Here is a 20,822-nt window from a genome sequence, read left to right on the forward strand (position 1 = left end):
CATAAATCTAGGGCAGGGGTTAGAAGTTACATTAAAAAAATCAAGTGCAACTTGAGAAATGTTAACTGTCAGCTCCTGGAGAGGATTGTGTTGTTACTCCTCTCTCATTAGAAAGAGTCGTAGCTTACCCTCAGTCTACTTTTCTTCCCTAAAAGAAACAAAAAGGAAATTGAAATTAGTTTACATTTTGGGTTTTACTTTCCTCCAGTAAATTTTATGGAGAATGCTGTAGTTTAGAATAAAGGTCACAAAAGCCATGACAATAGTAGAACCAGAGCAAATGAAGGCAATAAAATTACCTTTTTACTTTTTGCCTTTCGAGTTGACAACCTTTGAAAGTAATGATTTCTTCTTCAACTAGAAAGGTAGAAAGGTACTTTCTTCGACTCAGATTTCCACACTCAAAATATGACATATTTTTCTCTGTCCCACATTCATGCAATATGGGCACCTGATCTTTGTTGAAGGAGTTGATTCAAGAACTGATGGAGAATAGGAGTCAGGGACTGCTGATAAACATTTCCCTTGGATCTGAGTTCCATCCCTTGTGCTTTCACTTTCAGTGCATTTGGGGAAATGAGTTTTTGGAAGTTGGAGAAGATGTGTTTCCCCCCTCCCCCCTTCTAACAGTGATGAGAATGAAAACTTAGATTCTCTACTTGTCTCTCTGAAACTCTTGCTGGGCCAAAGCCAGCTTACCTAAAGGGATTCTTTGCTGAGGTTTCCTCAGCTATATGGACATTACCCCAAGGACACATGTTTTGATGATTATTTTCCCAAACATCTAACACTCCTTTTCTCATATTGGAATAGCAAGTCTACTCCCATCTGTTGATACTGTCCATTTGACATGCAATTCTGAGTCTCTTTCTGCAATTAAAAGGATACCTATTTTGATTACTCATTTTTAAATTCTGAATCCAAAATCAGTCCATATCCATAGCTGTTCTTTTACTTTGCCATACAAATACTAGCAGTTAATATTTATTGAAAGATTGCTTTGTTATAGGCAGTAAAATGAGTACATTTTTGAATAAGTTCATTTAACTCCTATAATAATCCAACATGTTAAATATTAGTTATTTTTATTTTATAGGTGAAGTCATTGAAGATTAGATAATTTATTCAAGGTTTCACATCTAATAAGTGAGAATGCCAATAACTGAATTTAGTTCTGAGAGCAGAACCCGAGTTCTCAAATACTAAACTATTTACCCTGCATCTGTACTTGCCAGAGAAGGAAAACAGTGCTTACTGACAACTCATCTCATGCCAGGCACTGTGACAAAATTCTTACATATAAGTTATTTTATTTTTCCTTGAAACATTCTGTGTGTTCGATATCACTGTTGTAATTTTTAAAAATTCTGATTATCAAAGTAATATATATTAACACAAAAATTTGGAAGATTCAGAAAAGCTGAGTGCTAAAAAATTATTGATAATTTTATCAAGTAGACATAAATTCAGATAAAAGCTTAGCATATTTTCTTTGCTCTATTTTGTTCTAACAATTTTTATTTGTAACTGTGTGGTCATAAAGGATGTACAATATAATATCCTGCTTATGTAAGCATTTTTTCCATGTAATTAAAACTCTTCAATGCTATATAATAGTGAGTGTTATATTTATAACATTTCCCTAGTGTATTTAGGCAATTTTGAGTTTTCCAGTCTTAAAATAATGCAATAAGAATCTTTGGGTTTACATGTTTAATTTTAGAATATTTCCCTGGAATAGATTGTTTGAAAGAAAATGATAATGTCAAAATATTGTCATATACATTTTAAAGATATATACAATTTAATGCTCGCAATACACATTGCCAAATTGCTTTCCAAAATATATTCTCAAAAGATATGTTGATAAGGATGCCATCTTATGGTATCCTTATAGACATATGGATGATATTTAAAAATATTTCTTTTTATATTGATAGAAGAAAAACATTCATGTCTCATTTTTATAGTTGCATTATGTTTGTTACTAATAATGTATTTTCTCCAGTTTTATTGAGATATAATTGACATACAATACTGTATAAGTTTATGATATACAGCATAATGATTTGATTTAGATATATTGTGAAATGATTACCACAAAGTTTACTTAACATCCATCATCTCATATAGATACAAAAAAAAAGAAAGAAATTTCCTTGTTATGTGAACTCTTAGGATTTACTCTCTTAACTACTTTTATATGTATTGTAGAACAGTGCTAACTATAGTTATCATGTTGTACTTCATATCTGTAGTATTTGTCCTATAACTGATAGTTTGTACCTTATGACCATCTTTATACAATTTCCTCTTCCCCTACCCCCTGCCTATGGTAATCACAAATCTGATCACTTTTTCCAAGTTTATTATTTTTTTTTAAGATTCTAAAAGTGAGGTCATGCACTATTTGTCTTATTCTGATTTATTTCACTTAGCATAATGCCCTCCAGGTCCATCTATGCTGCTGCAAATGGCAGGATTCCCTTCTTTTAAATAGCTGAATAATATCCCATTGTACATATATGCCACAACTACTTTATCCATTGATCCAATGATGGACACTTGGGTTGTTGCCATGTTTTGGCTATTGTAAATAAAGCTGTTATGAACAGGGGTGTTCAGATATCTCTTTGATACTGTGTTTTGTTTTTCAGCTTTTTAAAAAATCATTTTTAAAATTTATTTTCAGCATAACAGTATTCATTGTTTTTGTACCACACCCAGTGCTCATGCAATCTGTGCCCTCTCTAATACCCACCACCTGGTTCCGCCAACCCCCCACCCCCCCACCTCTTCAAACCCTTTAGATTGTTTTTCAGAGTCCATAGTCTCTCATTGTTCACCTCCTCTTCCAATTTTCCCCAACTCCCTTCCCCTAACTCCCCATGTCCTCCATGCTATTTGTTATGCTCCACAAATAAGTGAAACCATATGATAATTGACTCTCTCTGCTTGACTTATTTCACTCAGCATAATCTCTGCCAGTCCCGTCCATGTTGCTACAAAAGTTGGATATTCATCCTTTCTGAGGGAGGCATAATACTCCATAGTGTATATGGACCACATCTTCCTTATCCATTTGTCCGTTAAAGGGCATCTTGGTTCTTTCCACAGTTTGGCAACTGTGGCCATTGCTGCCATAAACATTGGGGTAAAGATGGCCCTTCTTTTTACTACATCTGTATCCTTGGGGTAAATACCCAGGAGTGCAATTGCAGAGTCATAGGGAAGTTCTATTTTTAATTTCTTGAGGAATCTCCACACTGTTCTCCAAAGAGGCTGCACCAACCTGCATTCCCACCAACAGTGTAAGAGGGTTCCCCTTTCTCCACATCCTCTCCAACACATGTTGTTTCCTGTCTTGCTAATTTTGGCCATTCTAACTGGTGTAAGGTGGTATCTCAAGGTGGTTTTAATTTGAATCTCCCTGATGGGTAGTGATGATGTACATTTTTTCATGTGTCTGATAGCCATTTGTATGTCTTCATTGGAGAAGTGTCTGTTCATATCTTCTGCCCATTTTTTGATATGATTATCTGTTTTGTGTGTGTTGAGTTTGAGGAGTTCTTTATAGATCCTGGATATCAATCTTTGTCTGGACTGTCATTTGCAAATATCTTCTCCCATTCCGTGGGTTGCCTCTTTGTTTGCTGTGAAGAAGCTTTTGATCTTGATGAAGTCCCAAAAGTTTATTTTGGATTTTGTTTCCTTTGCCTTTGGAGACATATCTTGAAAGAAGTTGCTGTGGATGATATCGAAGAGATTACTGCCTATCAAGATAAAGAGTCATATTGATATGAATACATTAATAGTAGATCTTAACACGCCTCTCAGAAATAGATCATTGAAGCAGAAAATCAATAAAGAAACAAGAGCATTGAATGACACATTGGACCAGATGGACCTCATAGATATATACAGAACATTCCTCCCTAAAACAACAGAATACTCATTCTTCTCAAGTGCACATGGCACCTTCTCCAGAATAGACCACATGCTGGGTCACAAATCAGGACTCAACCAATACCAAAAGACTGAGATTATTCCCTGCATATTCTCAGATCACAATGCTTTGAAACTGGAGCTCAATCACAAGGAAAAGTTCAGGAGGAACTCAAACACCTGGAAGCTAAAGACCACCTTAAGAATGCTTGGATCAACCAGGAGATCAAAGAAGAACTGAAACAATTCATGGAAACCAATGAGAATGAAGACACTCGGTCCAAAACCTATGGGGTACAGCAAAGGCGGTCCTAAGGGGGAAATACATAGACATCCAAGCCTCTCTCAAAAAAATTGAGAAATCCAGAACACAGCAGCTGTCTCTACACCTTAAAGAACTGGAGAATCAACAACAAATCAAACCAACTCCACACATAAGAAGGGAAATCATCAAGATTAGAGCTGAGATCAATGAGGTAGAAGCCAGAGATAGAGCAGAACGTATCAAGGAAACTAGAAGCTGGTTTTTTGAAAGAATCAATAAGATTGATAAACCATTGGCCACACTAATCCAAAAGAAAAGAGAGAAAGCCCAAATTCATAAAATTATGAATGAAAAGGGAGAGATCACAACTAACACCAAGGAAGTAGAAACAATCATCAGAAGTTATTATCAACAGTTATATGCCAATAAGCCAAGCAATCTAGATGAAATGGATGCATTCCTGGAAAACTATAAACTTCCTATTTTTTTAAAGGAGTTTATAGTTCAGGTCTTATATTTAAGTCTTAAATCTATCTCAAGTTCACTTTTATGAATGGTGTATGATAGGGGTCTGGTTCCATTCTTTTTTTAAATTAATTTTTTATAAATATATAATGTATTTTTATCCCCAGGGGTACAGGTCTGTGAATCACTAGGTTTACACATTTCACAGCACTCACCATAGCACATACCCTCCCCAATGTCCATAACACCACCCTCTCCCGACCCCCCTACCCCTAGCAAACCTCAGTTTGTTTTGTGAGGTTAAGAGTATTTTAGGGTGGGATGCCTGGGTGGCTCATTCAGTTAACCCTCTGCCTTTGGCTCAGGTCATGATTCCAGAGTCCTGGGATTGAGTCCCACATCAGGCACCTTGCTCAGCAGGGAGCCTGCCTCCCACTCTGCCTGCTTGTGCTTTCTCTCTGTCTTTGACAAGTAAATAAGTCAATTATCATATGGTTTCACTTATTTGTGGAGCATAACAAATAGCATGGAGGACAAGGGGAGTTAGAGAGGAGAAAGGAGTTGGGGAAAATTGGAAGGGGAGGTGAACCATGAGAGACTATGGACTCTGAAAAACAATCTGAGGGTTTGAAGGGGCGGGGGGTGGGAGGTTGGGGGAACCAGGTGGTGGGTATTAGAGAGGGCACGGATTGCATGGAGCACTGGGTGTGGTACAAATGAAATGAATACTGTTATGCTGAAAATAATTAAAAAAAAACACACACAAAAGAAAAAAAAGAAAAGAGAGAGAAAAAAAAGAGTCTTAGGGTTTGTCTCCCTCCAGATCCCATCTTCTTTCATTTATTCTTTTCCTACCCCCCAACCCCCCGACTTGCATCTCCATGTTGCATCTCCACTTCCTCATATCAGGGAGATCATATGATAGTTGTCTTTCTCTGATTGACTTATTTCGCTTAACATAATACCCTCTAGTTCCATCCACTTTGTTGCAAATGGCAAGATTTCATTTCCTTTGATGGCTGCATAGTATTCCATTTATATATATACCACGTCTTCTTTATCCATTCATCTGTTGATGGACATCTAGATTCTTTCCATAGTTTGGCTATTGTGGACATTGCTGCTATAAACATTCGGGTGCACCTGTCCCTTCCAATCACCACATTTGTATCTTTAGAGTATATACCCAGTAGTGTAATTGCTGGGTCATAAGGTAGCTCTAATTTCAACTTTGTGAGGAACGTCCATGCTGTTTTCCAAAGTGGTTGCACCAGCTTACATTCCCACCAACAGTGTAGGAGGGTTCCCCTTTCTCCACATCCTCACCAACATCTGTCATTTCCTGCCTTGTTAATTTTAGCCATTCTGACTGGTGTGAGGTGGTATCTCATTGTGGTTTTGATTTGTATTTCCCTGATGCCGAGTGATGTGGAGCATTTTTTCATGTGCCTGTTGGCCATCTGGATGTCTTCTTTGCAGAAATGTCTGTTCATGTCTTCTGCCCATTTCTTGATTGGATTATTTGTTCTTTGGTTGTTGAGTTTGCTGAGCCCTTTATAGATTTTGGATACTAGTCCTTTATCTGATATATCATTTGCAAATATCTTCTCCCATTCTGTCAGTTGTCTTTTGGTTTTCTTGACTGTTTCCTTTGCTGTGCAAAAGCTTTTGATCTTGATGAAGTCCCAATAGTTCATTTTTGCCCTTCCTTCCCTTGCCTTTGGTGATGTTCCTAGGAAGAAGTTGCTACAGCTGAGGTCCAAGAGGTTGCTACCTGTGTTCTCCTCTAGGATTTTGATGGATTCCTTTCTCTCATTGAGGTCCTTCATCCATTTTTAGTCTATTTTCATGTGTGGTGTAAGGAAAGGGTCCAATTTCATTTTTCTGCATGTGGCTGTCCAATTTTCCCAACACCATTTGTTGAAGAGGCTGTCTTTCTTCCATTGGACATTCCTTCCTGTTTTGTCGAAGATTAGTTGACCATAGAGTTGAGGGTCTATTTCTGGGCTTTCTATTCTGTTCCATTGATCTATGTGGCTGTTTTTGTGCCAGTACCATACTGCCTTGATGATGACAGCTTTGTATTAGAGCTTGGAGTCTGGAATTGTGATGCCACCAACTTTGGCTTTCTTTTTCAGTATTCCTTTGGCTATTCGAGGTCTTCTCTGGTTCCATATAAATTTTAGGATTATTTGTTCCATTTCTTTGAGAAAAATGGATGGTATTTTGATAGGGATTGCATTAAATGTGTAGATTGCTTTAGACATTTTCACAATATTTGTTCTTCCAACCCATGAGCATGGAACATTTTTCCATTTCTTTGTGTCTTCCTCAATTTCTTTCATGAGTACTTTATAGTTTTCTGAGTATAGATTCTTAGTCTCTTTGGTTAGGTTTATTCCTAGGTATTTTATGGTTTTGGGTGCACTGTAAATGGGATTGACTCCTTAATTTCTCTTTCTTCTGTCTTGCTGTTGCTCCATAGAAATACACCTGATTTCTGTGCATTGATTTTATATCCTGACACTTAACTAAATTCCTGTACAAGTTCTAGCAGTTTTGGAGTGGAACCTTTTGGGTTTTCCACGTATAGTATCATATCATCTGCAAAGAATGATAGTTTGACTTCTTCTTTGCTGATTTGGATGCCTTTAATTTCTTTTTATCTTATTGCTGAGGCTAGGACTTCTACTACTATGTTGAACAGCAGTGGTGGTAACGGACATCCCTGCCATGTTCCTGACCTTAGCGGAAGAGCTTTCAGTTTTTCTCCATTGAGAATATCTGCGGTGGGTTTTTCATAGATGGCTTTGATAATATTGAGGTATGTGGCCTCTATCCCTACACTTTGAAGAGTTTTAATCAGGAAGGGATGCTGTACTTTGTCAAATGCTTTTCAGCATCTATGGAGAGTATCATATGGTTCTTGTTCTTTCTTTTATTAATGTATCAAATTGATTGATTTGCAGATGTTGAACCAACCTTGCAGCCCTGGAATAAATCCCACTTGGTCGTGGTGAATAATCCTTTTAATGTGCTGTTGGATCCTACTGGTCAGTATTTTGGTAAGAATTTTCACATCTGTGTTCATCAAGGATATTGGTCTGTAATTGTCATTTTTGATGGGATCCTTGTCTGGTTTTGGGATCAAGGTGATGTTGGCCTCATAAGATGAGTTTGGCAATTTTCCTTCCATTTCTATTTTTTTGGAACAGTTTCAGGAGGATAGGAATTAATTCTTCTTTAAATGGTAGAATTCCCCTGGGGAGCCGTCTGGCCCTGGGCTTTTGTTTGTTTGGAGATTTTTGATGACTGCTTCAATATCCTTACTGGTTATGGGTCTGTTCAGGTTATCTATTTCTTCCTGGTTCAGTTGTGGTAGTTTATATGTCTCTAGGAATGCATCCATTTCTTCCAGATTGTCAAATTTGCTGGCGTAGAGTTGCTCATAGTATGTTCTTATAATTGTTTGTATTTCTTTGGCATTGGTTGTGATCTGTCCTTTCATTCATGATTTTATTTATTTGGGTCCTTTCTCTTTACTTTTTGATAAGTCTGGCCAGGGGTTTATCAATCTTATTACTTCTTTCAGAGAACCATCTCCTAGTTTCATTGATTTGCTATTATTTTTTTAGTTTCTATTTCATTGATTTCTGCTCTGATCTTTATGATTTCTCTTCTCCTGCTGGGTTTAGGGTTTCTTTCTTGTTCTTTCTCCAGCTCCTTTAGGTGTAGGGTTAGGTTGTGTACCTGAGACCTTTCTTGTTTCTTGAGAAAGGCTTGTACCGCTATATATTTTCCTCTCAGGACTGCCTTTGTTGTGTCCCACAGATTTTTAACTGTTGTGTTTTCATTATCATTTGTTTCCATGAATTTTTTCAATTCTTCTTTAATATCCTGGTTGACCCATTCATTCTTTAGAAGGATGCTGTTTAGTCTCCATGTATTTGGGTTCTTTCCAAATTTACTTTTGTCATTGAGTTCTAGATTCAGAGCATTGTTGTCTGAAAATATGCAGGGAATGATCCCAATTTTTGATACCGGTTGAGACCTGATTTATGACCCAGGATGTGATCTATTCTGGAGAATGTTCCATGTGCACTAGAGAAGAATGTGTATTTTTTTTGTTCTGGGATGGAATGGTCTGAATATATCTGTGATGTCCATCTGGTCCAGTGTGTCGTTTAAGGCCTTTATTTCCTTGTTGATCTTTTGTTTGGATGATCTTTCCATTTCAGTGAGGGGAGTGTTAAAGTCCACTTCTATTATTGTATTATTGTTGATGTGTTTCTTTGATTTTGTTATTAATTGGTTTATATAATTGGCTGCTCCCATGTTAGGGGCATAGATATTTAAAATTGTTAGAGCTTCTTTTTGGATAGGCTCTTTGAGTATGATATAGTGTCATTCCTCATCCCTTACTATAGACTTTGGCTTAAAGTCTAATTGATCTGATATAAAGATTGCTATCCCAGCTTTCTTCTGATGTCCATTAGCATGGTAAATATTTTTCCACCCCCTCTTTTTAAATCTGGAGGTGTCTTCGGGTCTAAAATGAGTTTCTTGTAGGCAGCATATTGATGGGTTTTGTTTTTCTATCCATTCTGATACCCTGTGTCTTTTGATTGGGGCATTTAGTCCATTTACATTCAGGGTAACTATTGAGAGATATGAGTTTAGTGCCATTGTATTGCCTGTAAGGTGACTGTTATTGTACATTGTCTCTGTTTCATTCTGGTCTATTGCTTTTATGGTCTCTCTTTGCTTAGAGGACCCCTTTCAATATTTCCTGTAGAGCTGGTTTGGTGTTTACAAATTCTTTCAGTTTTTGTTTGTCCTGGAAGCTTTTTATCTCTCCTTCTATTTTCAATGATAGTCTAGCTGAATATAGTATTCTTGACTGCATGTTTTTCTCGTTTAGTGCTCTGAATATATCATGCCAGTTCTTTCTGGTCTGCCAGGTCTCTGTGGATAAGTCCACTGCCAATGTGATATATTTACCATTGTATGTTACAGACTTCTTTTCCCGAGCTGCTTTTAGGATTTTCTCTTTGTCGCTAAGATTTGTAAATTTTACTATCAGGTGACAGGGTGTGGACCTGTTCTTGTTGATTTTGAGGGGGATTCTCTGCATCTCCTGGATTTTGATGCTTGTTGCCTTTGCCATATTAGGGAAATTCTCTACAATAATTCTCTCCAATATACCTTCTGCTCCACTATCTCTTTCTTCTTCTTCCTGAATCCCAATTATTCTAATGTTGTTTCATCTTATGGTGTCACTTATCTCTCGATTCTCTCCTCGTGTTCCAGTATTTGTCTCTCTTTTGCTCAGCTTCTTTATTCTCTGTCATTTGGTCTTCTATATCACTAATTATTTCTTCTGCCTCATTTATCCTAGCAGTAAGAGCCTCCATTTTGATTGCACCTCATTAATAACTTTTTTGATTTCAACTTGGTTAGGTTTTAATTCTTTAATTTCTCCAGAAAGGGCTTTTATCTCTCTGGAGAAGGTTTCTCTAATATCATCCATGCCTTTTTCAAGCCTGGCTAGAACCTTGAGAATCATCGTTTTGAACTCTAGGTCTGACATATTACCAATGTCCATATTGATTAGGTCCTTAGCCTTTGGTATTGCCTTTTTTTGTGGTGAGTTTTTCCGCCTTGTCATTTTGTCCAGATAAGAATATATGAAGAAGCAAATAAAATATTAAAGGGGTGGGAAAGACCCCAGGAAAATGTGTTTTAACCAATCAGAAGAGTCCCAAAATCATGGGAGGGAGAAAGGGGATAAAAAGAAGTTCAGGAACAAAAAAAGTTAAAAAAAGAGAACAAAAAATATTCAAAAAGAAAAGAAAAAAATATATATATTAGACTGGTGACTAGAATAGGGTCACCCACTTAATTTTGGGAGTATTTTGGTCTCTTAGAAGAAACTACCTTCCTATATTTTAAAGAATGGAAAACATATATAAGGGTAGACACAGTGAAGGGATGGGATATGCCTATAAAGATGAGAAAAAAATTTTTTTAAAAAAATTTCTAAAAAAGGAGTTGATAAAGTAAGTTGGTTGGGAGAATAAAGAAAAAGAAAGTGGAGTGAAATTGCTTGGGTTGGAGACTAGAACAAGCCCGGAGCTAGATTCAGGGTATATTTTGATCTATTAGGAGAAGTTGTACCCCAGATTTTTTAGAAGAAAAAACCCTATGTGTATACAAAAAATAAAGTTGGATATAATGTAGGATAAAATATGACTATAATAATGAAGGTTCAAAAAAGATTATTATTTTTTTGAAAGGTATTGTTAAGATAAATTTGTTAAAAAAACATTAGAAGAGGAAAGGGTAAAAGTTAAAAAAAATGTAGCAGAAGAAAAAAATTAATTAACTGCAAGACTAAAGAATCATGTGGAGAAAGCCATGGATTCCATGCATTCTTTCTCCTCTGGAATTTGGCTGTTCTCCTTGGTAAGTGAACTTGGTCTTGGCTGGATTTCGTGTTGATCTTCTTGGGGAGGGGCCTGTTGTAGTGATTCTTAAGTGTCTTTGCCTGAAGCGGACTTGCCCCGCCCTTACCAGGGGCCAGGCTAAGTAATCTGCTCGGGTTCACTTTCAGGAGCTTTTGTTCCCTTAATGCTTTCTATAGAGTTCAGGAGGATGGTAATAATAATGGGAGCCTCCCAATCTCCCGCCTGGAGGAGCTGAGAGCTCCAGGCCCCACTCCTCAGTGTGTCCTCAGAGAAAAACACTCAATCACTCCTGACTCTTTGGCCTCCAGCCGTGCTCTGAGCTCACCCAGCTATGACTGGTTCAAGGTAACCCTGAGATGAAAGCTTACTCCTTGGCTTTGTCTCTGTAGCCAGCTTCCCCACTCTAATACCTGTGAGCTCTGTGACACTCAGACACCCCCAATCCTTCTGTGACCCTGCAGGACCTGGGGCCACGCTGACCCCGCATGGGCTTCACCCCGGTTTAGCCTCTGGAGCTATGTCCCTCAGTGGAGCGGACTTTTAAAAGTCCTGATTTTGTGCTCCGTTGCTCCGCTGCTTGTGGGGAGCCGGTCCCTCCCCCCATGGTCTATCTTTCCATCACTTTGGATTCACTTCTCCACCGGTCCTACCTTTCAGAAAGTGATTGATTTTCTGTTTCTAGAATTGCTGCTCCTCTTCTCTTCCATCTCCTGTTGGATTTGTAGGTGTTCACAATGGATTGATTAGCTATCTAGCTGATCTCCTGCTACCTGATGTAGTCTCAGCTTGCTACTTCTCTGCCATCTTGACTCCTCCCCCTGGATTCATTCTTTTTATATATGAATATCCAATTTTCCCAGGACTGTTTATTGAAGAGCTTGTCTTTTCTCCATTAAGCATTCTTGGCTCCCTTGCCAAATGTTAGTGAACCATACATGCATGGGCTTCTTTCTGGGCTCCTGAGTTGCTCCATTGGTCTACGTACCTGTTTTTATGGCAATACCATACTATTTTTATTACTATAGTTTTATAATGTAGTTTGAAACCATAAAGGTTGATCCCTCCAGATTTGTTCTTCTTTCTCAAGATTGCTTTGGAGTCTTTTGTGTTTCCATACAAGATTTAGTATTATTTTCTCTATGTCTGTGAAAAATACCATTGGAATTTTGATAGGGATCTTATTAAATTTGTAAATTACTGGGGCACCTGGGTGGCTCAGTGGGTTAAAGCCTCTGCCTTCAGCTCAGGTCATGATCCCAGGGTCCTGGGATCAAGCCCCACGTCGGGCTCTCTGCTCTGCAGGGAGCCTGCTTCCTTCTCTCTCTCTCTCTCTGCCTGCCTCTCTGCCTACTTGTGATCTCTGTCAGTCAAATAAATAAATAAAATCTTTAAAAAAAATTTGTAAATTACTTTGGGTAGTATGGACATTTTAACAATATTAATCCTTCCAATCCGTGAACATAGAATATATTACCACTTATTTGTATCTTCAGTTACTTTTGTCAATGTCTTATACATCAATCTTTATTCTAAAGCCTAAAATAATGGAAATAGACATGATGCCATTATATTTATTTCACTTTGAAAATTAACAACCAGTTCCTCAAGAAAAGGAAGAAAAGAAGGTCACCAGTTATGGAATATTTTGTTTATAACTTTGTAACTTACCTGTTGTGATAATTAAAAAGAGGGAAATTGAGCTGACCAAATTGTATCTGTTCTTATCTGAAACAATGGTTCTTAAAGAAACTTCCACAATGGATAGAATGAAACTTTTTAGGGTCTGAATATCCCGCAAGAAGTCTGAGAAGACAACAGATATATACTTCTAGGAAGTCTACGGGTTGTGCATCCTATTTGTCTCTTATGACTCACTAAAAATTAAAAAAAAAATTATGTACACTAGAGGGCAATCAGGATGTGTCCCAGTGTTCCTTTGTGTGGGTCCTTGGGATAAAGCAAACAAACTGAAGGAGGGGAGGCAAAGGAGCTATCTTTCCCTTAAATAATAATCCTGTCAGAGCCAGAAGTAGTTGAGTGCTAGAAACTGATACTTTCTTCTGGAAACAGGACACTTGGATTTCACTGGAGGTTAGACAAATCTCACTAGAGTGAGTGTGAATGAATCCCTATTTTATTCTATCTTTCATACAATAGATGGCTAATATACATGTGTGTTAAATGAATGAATAGATGTCTTTAGGAAGTCATATTAATTGAGAATTTAACCACATGGTATATCATCTACTTTAAGTGGCCAGATGGGGAGAGGCCCCATGAGTTTTCTCTTTGATAAAATTCCTGTGAGAATGAATATTACTTTGAAAAATTCCAGATGTACAAGGAAACAAATCTTGGTGAAATTTTTCTCATGTCTCAACTTAAAAATCTTATTGTATCTTAAAAATTTCTAAACCAGTTTTAGTCCTTTGTATCATGAAAAACTCAGACTCACATCTCATAATTCTAGTATCTCTTGTGATCCTATAATTATCCTCTTAGTAACTTAGCTTCAATATGGCAACTTTCTTTTCATGGTTCCCCTTCACAATCTTCCCAAATTGCTTCTGACCCTCTCCAAATCACTTTGCTGTTCTTGCTTGTAATCACAGTCACCTCAGCGATCAGGTCTTTTATATATTTATATATAATAATGTAGTGCCCTGCCCTGCTTATTGTTAGCTTTGCTTAAAACATGCTCATTCAAGTGGATGCTGAAAATGATGTTGAGATGGGAGAGGATGGGGGTGGGGAGTATTCCCTGTTACTAGCTACTATTCATGCTGGGTTGGCAAGAGAGGGGAGACCTGCTATATCCTATAGCAGGCAGAAGAGGGGACAGATGTCCTCAATATTATTATTTGATCAAGCTCTCTCTATGCTGCTTTAGCTTGCAATCTATTTGGGTTAGATTGATTATGAACTTTGGAATCATGCAAACCTGGGTTCATGTCTTGTCTGTCTGATTTACTACTCTATGACATGAGAAACTATTGTATATTGATGAAACCTGTCATTCCAGTGGCTTACTTAAAGTTTATCTCTGGGTAAGAAAGAGTTTTGCCAGTTCAGATCTAGGGACACTACTTCACTCCTGCCTTTCCAGCTTTAACATATGCAAGGCAGTAGAGGAGAGAGCTGTGCCTGGACTCTCAAGTTTTAACCAAAATGGATTTTTTTTTCCCACAGAAAAAGAATTTTCTTAATAATGGTTCAACACCCCCCCCCAAAATCTATAACAAAATCTATAGTTGAAATACTTACTGTGTGAAGGGGACTGAAAACAGAATAGAAGCTAACAGGTTGGAATCAGAGAAAAAGGAAAATTGTATAGAATAATGTCAAAGGGGCTCAATTCATGGGGTAAGGAATAATTTAAAAATACTGCAATAATCAGTTGAGCTTCTTTGAGCCACTCTGGAATGGAGCTATAATGTTTTTATTGAGATATTTATTCTGAGTTCCATATGTGATTTTATTTTTTCATTTTTTATTTTAAAAAAATATTTTATTTAGAGAGAGAGAGAAAGAGAGCACAATCAGGGGGAGGGAAGAAGGAGAGGGAGGGGGAGAATCAGATTCCTCATGCGGGGCTTAATCCCAACACCCTGGGGATCATGACCTGAGCCAAAGGCAGATGCTTAACTGACTGAACCATCCAGGCGCGTATGTGATTTTAGGACATGTTTTCAAAGGTTAGTTAGGGGCATAGAAGTGCATTAAGTTCATATCATTCCTAAGATTGAATGTGCGAAGATCAGAATGTATATAGGAGCTAAATATTCTTCTTTGAGGTTCAAATAAATCCTTTTTAGGAAGAACCTGCTCATATTTTGGTTATGGTAATTAGGGCAATAAAATGAGTCCTGCTCCCAAAATTTACTTTATGCTAGACACTGTGCTAGGTGCTTTACAAACATTATATTTAATGCTTTGTTAATGTTCCATGGTAGGTATTACCCTGATTTTGCAGATAAAGAAATTGAAACTCAGAGAGAGAGAGAATCACTTGTCCCAGATTATAAATCTTACATTAAAAAGAGCTAGGATTTCATTTTGGATCGTTTTGAATTCTGACTCTTAATTTTTCTTTAAAACTAAAAAAAATATTTGTATAATCATGATAAAGCCTACACCTTATTTATTTATTTTTTAAGTTTTTTTTAATTAATTATTTTTGTTAACATACAATGTATTATTTGCCCCAGGGGTACAGGTCTGTGAATCATCAGGCTTACACACTTCACAACACTCACCATAGCACATACCCTCCCCAATGTCCATAACCCAACTACACTCTCCATACCTCCCTCCCCGCAGCAACCCTCAGTTTGTTTTGTGAGATTAAGAATATCTCATGGTTTGTCTCCTTCCCGATCCCATCTTGTTTCATTTTTTTCTTCCCTACCCCCCACAACCCCCCACACTGCCTCTCAAATTCCTCATATCAGGGAGATCATATGAAAATTGTCTTTCTCTGATTGACTTATTTCACTCAGCATAATACCCTCTAGTTCCATCCACGTTGTTGCAAATGGCAAGAGCTCATTTCTTTTGATGGCTGCATAGTATTCCATCCTACACCTCATTCTTTTTTTTTTTTTAATATATTTTATTTACTTGTCAGATAGAGAGTGAGAGTGAGCGAGCACAAGCAAGGGAGTGGCAGGCAGAGGGAGAAGCAGGCTCCCTGCCAAGCAGGGAGCCTGATGCGGGACTCGATCCCAGGACCCTGGGATCATGACCTGAGCTGAAGGCAGATGCTTAACTGACTGAGCCACCCAGGTGTCCCACTACACCTCATTCTTTTTTTTTTTTTTTTAAAGATTTTATTTATTTATTTGACAGACGGAGATCACAAGTAGGCAGAGAAGCAGGCAGAGAGAGAGGAGGAAGCAGGCTCCATGCTGAGCAGAGAGCCCGACGTGGGGCTCGATCCCAGGACTCTGAGATCATGACCTGAGTTGAAGGCAGAGGCTTTAACCCACTGAGCCACCCAGGTGCCCCCCACTACACCTCATTCTTTAAACAGTCACTTTGACTTTGTACTTAAAAAAACACTAAGATGTCAAGCCCTTTGGTTTTTCACTAAACTGTGTATATTTAAAATGAAAATTGAGGGAAAATAATATACATAGAAAATAAAAATGAGCAGGTAGAAAATCTGTTCTAACTAAAATATAAATTATGCCATGCTTTTTAAAAAAAGGGTAAACTGGAAAATTTTGCAAAGGAACTGAAATGCTATAGAGCTAACATAAATGAAAGGGATTTCACAGAGGTTAATTTGAATCAAATTAAAATATTTAAGTATTTTTAAAGCACATATTACATTCCTTAGTTTAGACTGGGAATTGCTGAGTTATCATTCAGTTTTTTATGAACTCTCTTTTATTTTATATCCTTGTCTTTCTAACTCAGTAATATAGGCTCCATATTTTACTTTTATTGTTGTCAATGAAAGAGAGTTCAAACTTCTCTGGCACCCATAGAGTATAATAGTAATTCTCAAAAACCAGGCATTGTCTTTGTAACACTAGAATCATCTGGGGATGTAAGTCTTTAATGGAAATTAATTAGTGAATTAATGTATTTGTGTATGGATGTGCCTTTCTTATTATGATCTGCTAAGCTTCTATAGTAATGTCATTAAATAGGGAAATTTGTGGACCTTGTGATGCTGAGTGAAGTAATATTTTAGGCAATAAAATATTTCAGTGCAGTTTAAGGGTGTAAACTCCTTCCTGAAGCTTATTAGCTGTACTAGAGTTAAAGGTGAGCATTTAAGGTATATAATGATTCATTTCTATCTCTTTTTCTCATAGGCTAAAATAAGAAGAAAAAGCTTTGTAGAAAATAGTTAAAGTAATACTTGAAGTAATGTTACTAGTGGTGTTTTTCTATTTGTCTTCCAACAGAGCTATTTTGAAAACAATTCTTCATGTTGACTAATTTTGTTATCTACTTATAATACCACCTAATTCTGATGAGAAATTGAGGTGTTAAGGAGGGCTGAATAAAATAGGAGACTCTTAATATGTAGTTCTGATTATGTCTCTGTACATATTAAGTTAGAAATGCATGTTTTGCCTAACAATAATGACACTGCTGTCATTCATGAATTCATCCTCCTGGGTTTCCTATGTAGTCAAGAGGTGGAAATTCTCCTTTTTGTTTTGTTCTCCATCATCTACATTTTGACTTTGTTGGGCAACAGTGCTATTATCTGTGCTGTATGGTGGAACCAGCAATTCCACTCTCCTATGTATACTTTATTGTCCAACTTCTCTTTCCTGGAGATCTGCTACATCAATTCCAATGTGCCCAACATGTTGTTCAACTTCCTATCCAAGATCAAGACCATCTCCTATAATGGCTGCATCTTACAGTTCTACATCTTCCTCTTTCTTTGTGCCACAGAACTTTTCTTCCCGGCCCTCATGGCATTTGATAGGTATCTAGCCATCTGCCATCCACTGCATTACCTTACCATAATGACCAGGAAAATCTGCGAAACCCTTGTGTCTGCTTAATGGGTGGGTGGGTTCTTCTGGTTGGTGACCCCAGCCACCCTTATCTCCCAAGTTCCGTTTTGTGGTTCAAATGTCATTGATCACTACCTCTGTGATCTTGGGGCAATGTTGGCCATATCATGTGTACCTGTCCCTAAGACAATGCTGACTTGTAGCATTTTCAGTGCTGTAATAACATTTATCACTTGTTCTACATCCTTGTGTCCTACATACTGGTCCTTCAAGCTGTGGTTCAGGTTCCCAAAGGTTCAAGTAGAAAAAAAGCCTTCTCCACATGTGTTTCCCACCTCATAGTGGTGTTCCTATTTTATGGCTCAATTATGGTGATGTATGTAAGCCCGGGGCAGCCAATCATCCTGGTATGCAGAAGTTCTTGACAATGTTCTATTCAACTGCAACTACACTTTTAAATCCTCTGATCTACAGCCTCAGGAATAAGGAGATGAAGATTGCCCTCAGGAAAGTTATGTGTAAAGTTTATAAATAATTTCTGAATGGGAGATGGTTTGGTGAGATAAAATTCCTTTTGAGTCCTGTTGTATAGAATCTAGAAAAATTATACTTAAAAGTAAGAAAATTTACTAGATCTAGAATAAATAAGTCCACATGAGAATTCTTAAAATTCAAAGCTTCTCTCTATTCCGTATTGATTGAGTAACTATGGGTAAGTTACTTAAATTGTTATTTGTCTGCTTTCCCAGTTTTAACTAGAGATGATCTTAGTAATCAGGTCTGCATCATAGAGTGTTTAGGAATAAATGAGTTAATATATGGAAGCATTTAAAATAGTGCCTGGCACTCAATATATATTATATAATGTAATATGATATACTATTATCAATTATATAAGAATTTATTATCATTAGCTATTGTTGCCAAGTTATGACCTTCAGCAGTTTCTTTTTTATAAACTTTTAAATGATCATCCTATTATATTTATTTAAAGGAAAAAAGGGCCTATTTTTAAGGAAAAAATGTTTTGATTCTTGAAAGAAGTCTATGTAGGTGCAAATCAAAACAAGAATTATTTCTGCCCTACCCACCTGTGTTTCCTTGTATTATGAAAATGATAACAATGCTTTGTTAGATAAAGATTGATGAGGACTGTGTTCTGATTCCACCTCAGCAAATCAAAACTTTCATTCCCAGTTTTTAAAAAGGACATTTGGGGGTTTTTTGATGTGGATCAATAAGCAGTCATATATAAAAGTATTTATAAAATGCAAAGTACAGTCAAAAGATGAAAGTGGTTCAAATATATATCAACAGGTGAACAGATCAACAAAATGTGATGTATACATACAATGTAATACATACAATGTAATTACCCAGTCTTACTAAGCAAGGAAATTCTGAAACACGGATGAACCAGATTGTCACAAAACCACAAATACTGTATCACTGCAATTTTGTAAAGTTCCTAGAATCCTCTAATTCACAGAGACAGAAAGTAGAATGGTGACTGCCAGGGGGACATTACCAGTCAATGGATACACATTGTCTGTTTGGGAGGATGAAGGTGTTCTGGAGATGGATGGTGGTAATGATGGCTCAACAATGTCAATGTACTTAATGCCGCAGAACTGTACACTTACAAAATTGTTAAGATATGTTAAATGTCATTTTATGTGTATCTTAACATAATTAAAAATAGTTCTCAAATATAAAGCACATTACCAATGTTGGTTGTTTTTTATTTGGATTGTTATCATGTTACCATTTCCAGGAACCCTTGCTGCTGCAGTCTTGTTTGTGTGTGTGTTTTCTTTTCCTCTGTGATATTGTTGTTATAGCTTTTCCTCAGTAATTAAAACTACAGATGGGGTAGGATCTTTCCCTTCAAGTCACGAATACTTCACTCCTCAACTGCAGCAGTGCTCTGCCCTCCCAGGTGTCCCTTTGTTTTGCTCTTTGAGGACACACAAAGTGGTCTCAAGGAAGAAGCCACTCCCCTTCCTCCAAAGGCTGACTGCCACCTCAGGGAATTTCTTCCACCCTAGTGCACATGATTGTTAGAAATTGTACTATCATTATGGATAAAATTAAAGAGAGGAATAATTTTGGTTCTGGAATGTAAGATCAAGACCCTCTAAGATATGCAAACTCTTGACACATGAAAAAATTTGTTCTGAGGTATCACAGCAGAGCCTCTCCTGTTCTATTTTTAATAATAATCAATATAAAGTTATTAACCAGATATTTTGTATTAAAATTTTATACTAAGTTTTGAAAACTGGGCTGAATTTTATACTTACAGCACATCTCAGTTTGGACCAGTCACATTTTGAGTGTCAGTAGCCACAGGTAACTAGTGGTTACCATAACAGACAGTGTAGCTCTATGGCTTCTTATGTCCTCCTTGGTAATGAGAGTGGGACAGCTCTTCTTCTAAAGGGAGATTCAAATTTTTAAAATTTATTTTATTTTATTATTTTTTGTGGAGATTGAACTTTAAAACAGCTTTTAGAGAGGAGGGAGCAATAAAAACCTGGAAGCAACAAAAGAGAAAAGGAAGACTCTCTTTTTGTTATTAGTGGAGTCAGAGCAGGGCCATTTTGGGAAAAGGAGTGGAGCGGATTTTTTGCTGATGCTTTCTATCCACAGCAGTTGGTATAGAAAGGTTGATGGAGAGGGAGAGGAAGGCAAATTTACTAGGAGACAGCAGAGCTTTGGTATTCCTCTCTAATCTTGTTGAAGGTGGTGCATAGGCCAGAGGATATGTGGTCTTATACATGGAACTCTGGGGCCTGAAAAAGCTGCTCCTCCTCCTCCTCCTCTTCTTCTTCTTCTTCTTCTTTTTAATCTTTCACAAAGCAGGAAAGAGTATCCAATAGAAGAGAGACAGGCTCTTCAACAAGTGGTGTCGGGAAAACTGGACAGTCATATGTAGAAGATTGAAACTGGACCATTTCCTTACACCATACACAAAAATAGACTCAAAATGGATGAAAGACCTCAACGTGAGAGAGGAATCCATCACAGTCCTAGAGGGGAACTCCGGCAGCAACTTCTTTGACCTCGATCACAGCAACTTCTTGCTAGACATGTCTGCAAAGGCAAGAGAAACAAAAGCAAAAGTGAACTTTTGGGACTTTAAGATAAAAAGCTTCTGCACAGCAAAGGAAGTAGTCAACAAAACCAAAAGAC

At 37.3% G+C, this 20,822-nt stretch overlaps 1 pseudogene; it reads left to right on the plus strand.

Annotated features, from left to right (window-relative positions):
- Nucleotides 1–17,219: 17,219 nt before the first annotated feature.
- On the plus strand, nt 17,220–18,162 carry LOC125104400 (olfactory receptor 11G2-like; annotated as a pseudogene).
- Nucleotides 18,163–20,822: the final 2,660 nt, after the last annotated feature.

The sequence above is a fragment of the Lutra lutra genome, chromosome 7 (assembly GCF_902655055.1).
Source record: "Lutra lutra chromosome 7, mLutLut1.2, whole genome shotgun sequence".
Lineage (NCBI taxonomy): Eukaryota > Metazoa > Chordata > Mammalia > Carnivora > Mustelidae > Lutra > Lutra lutra.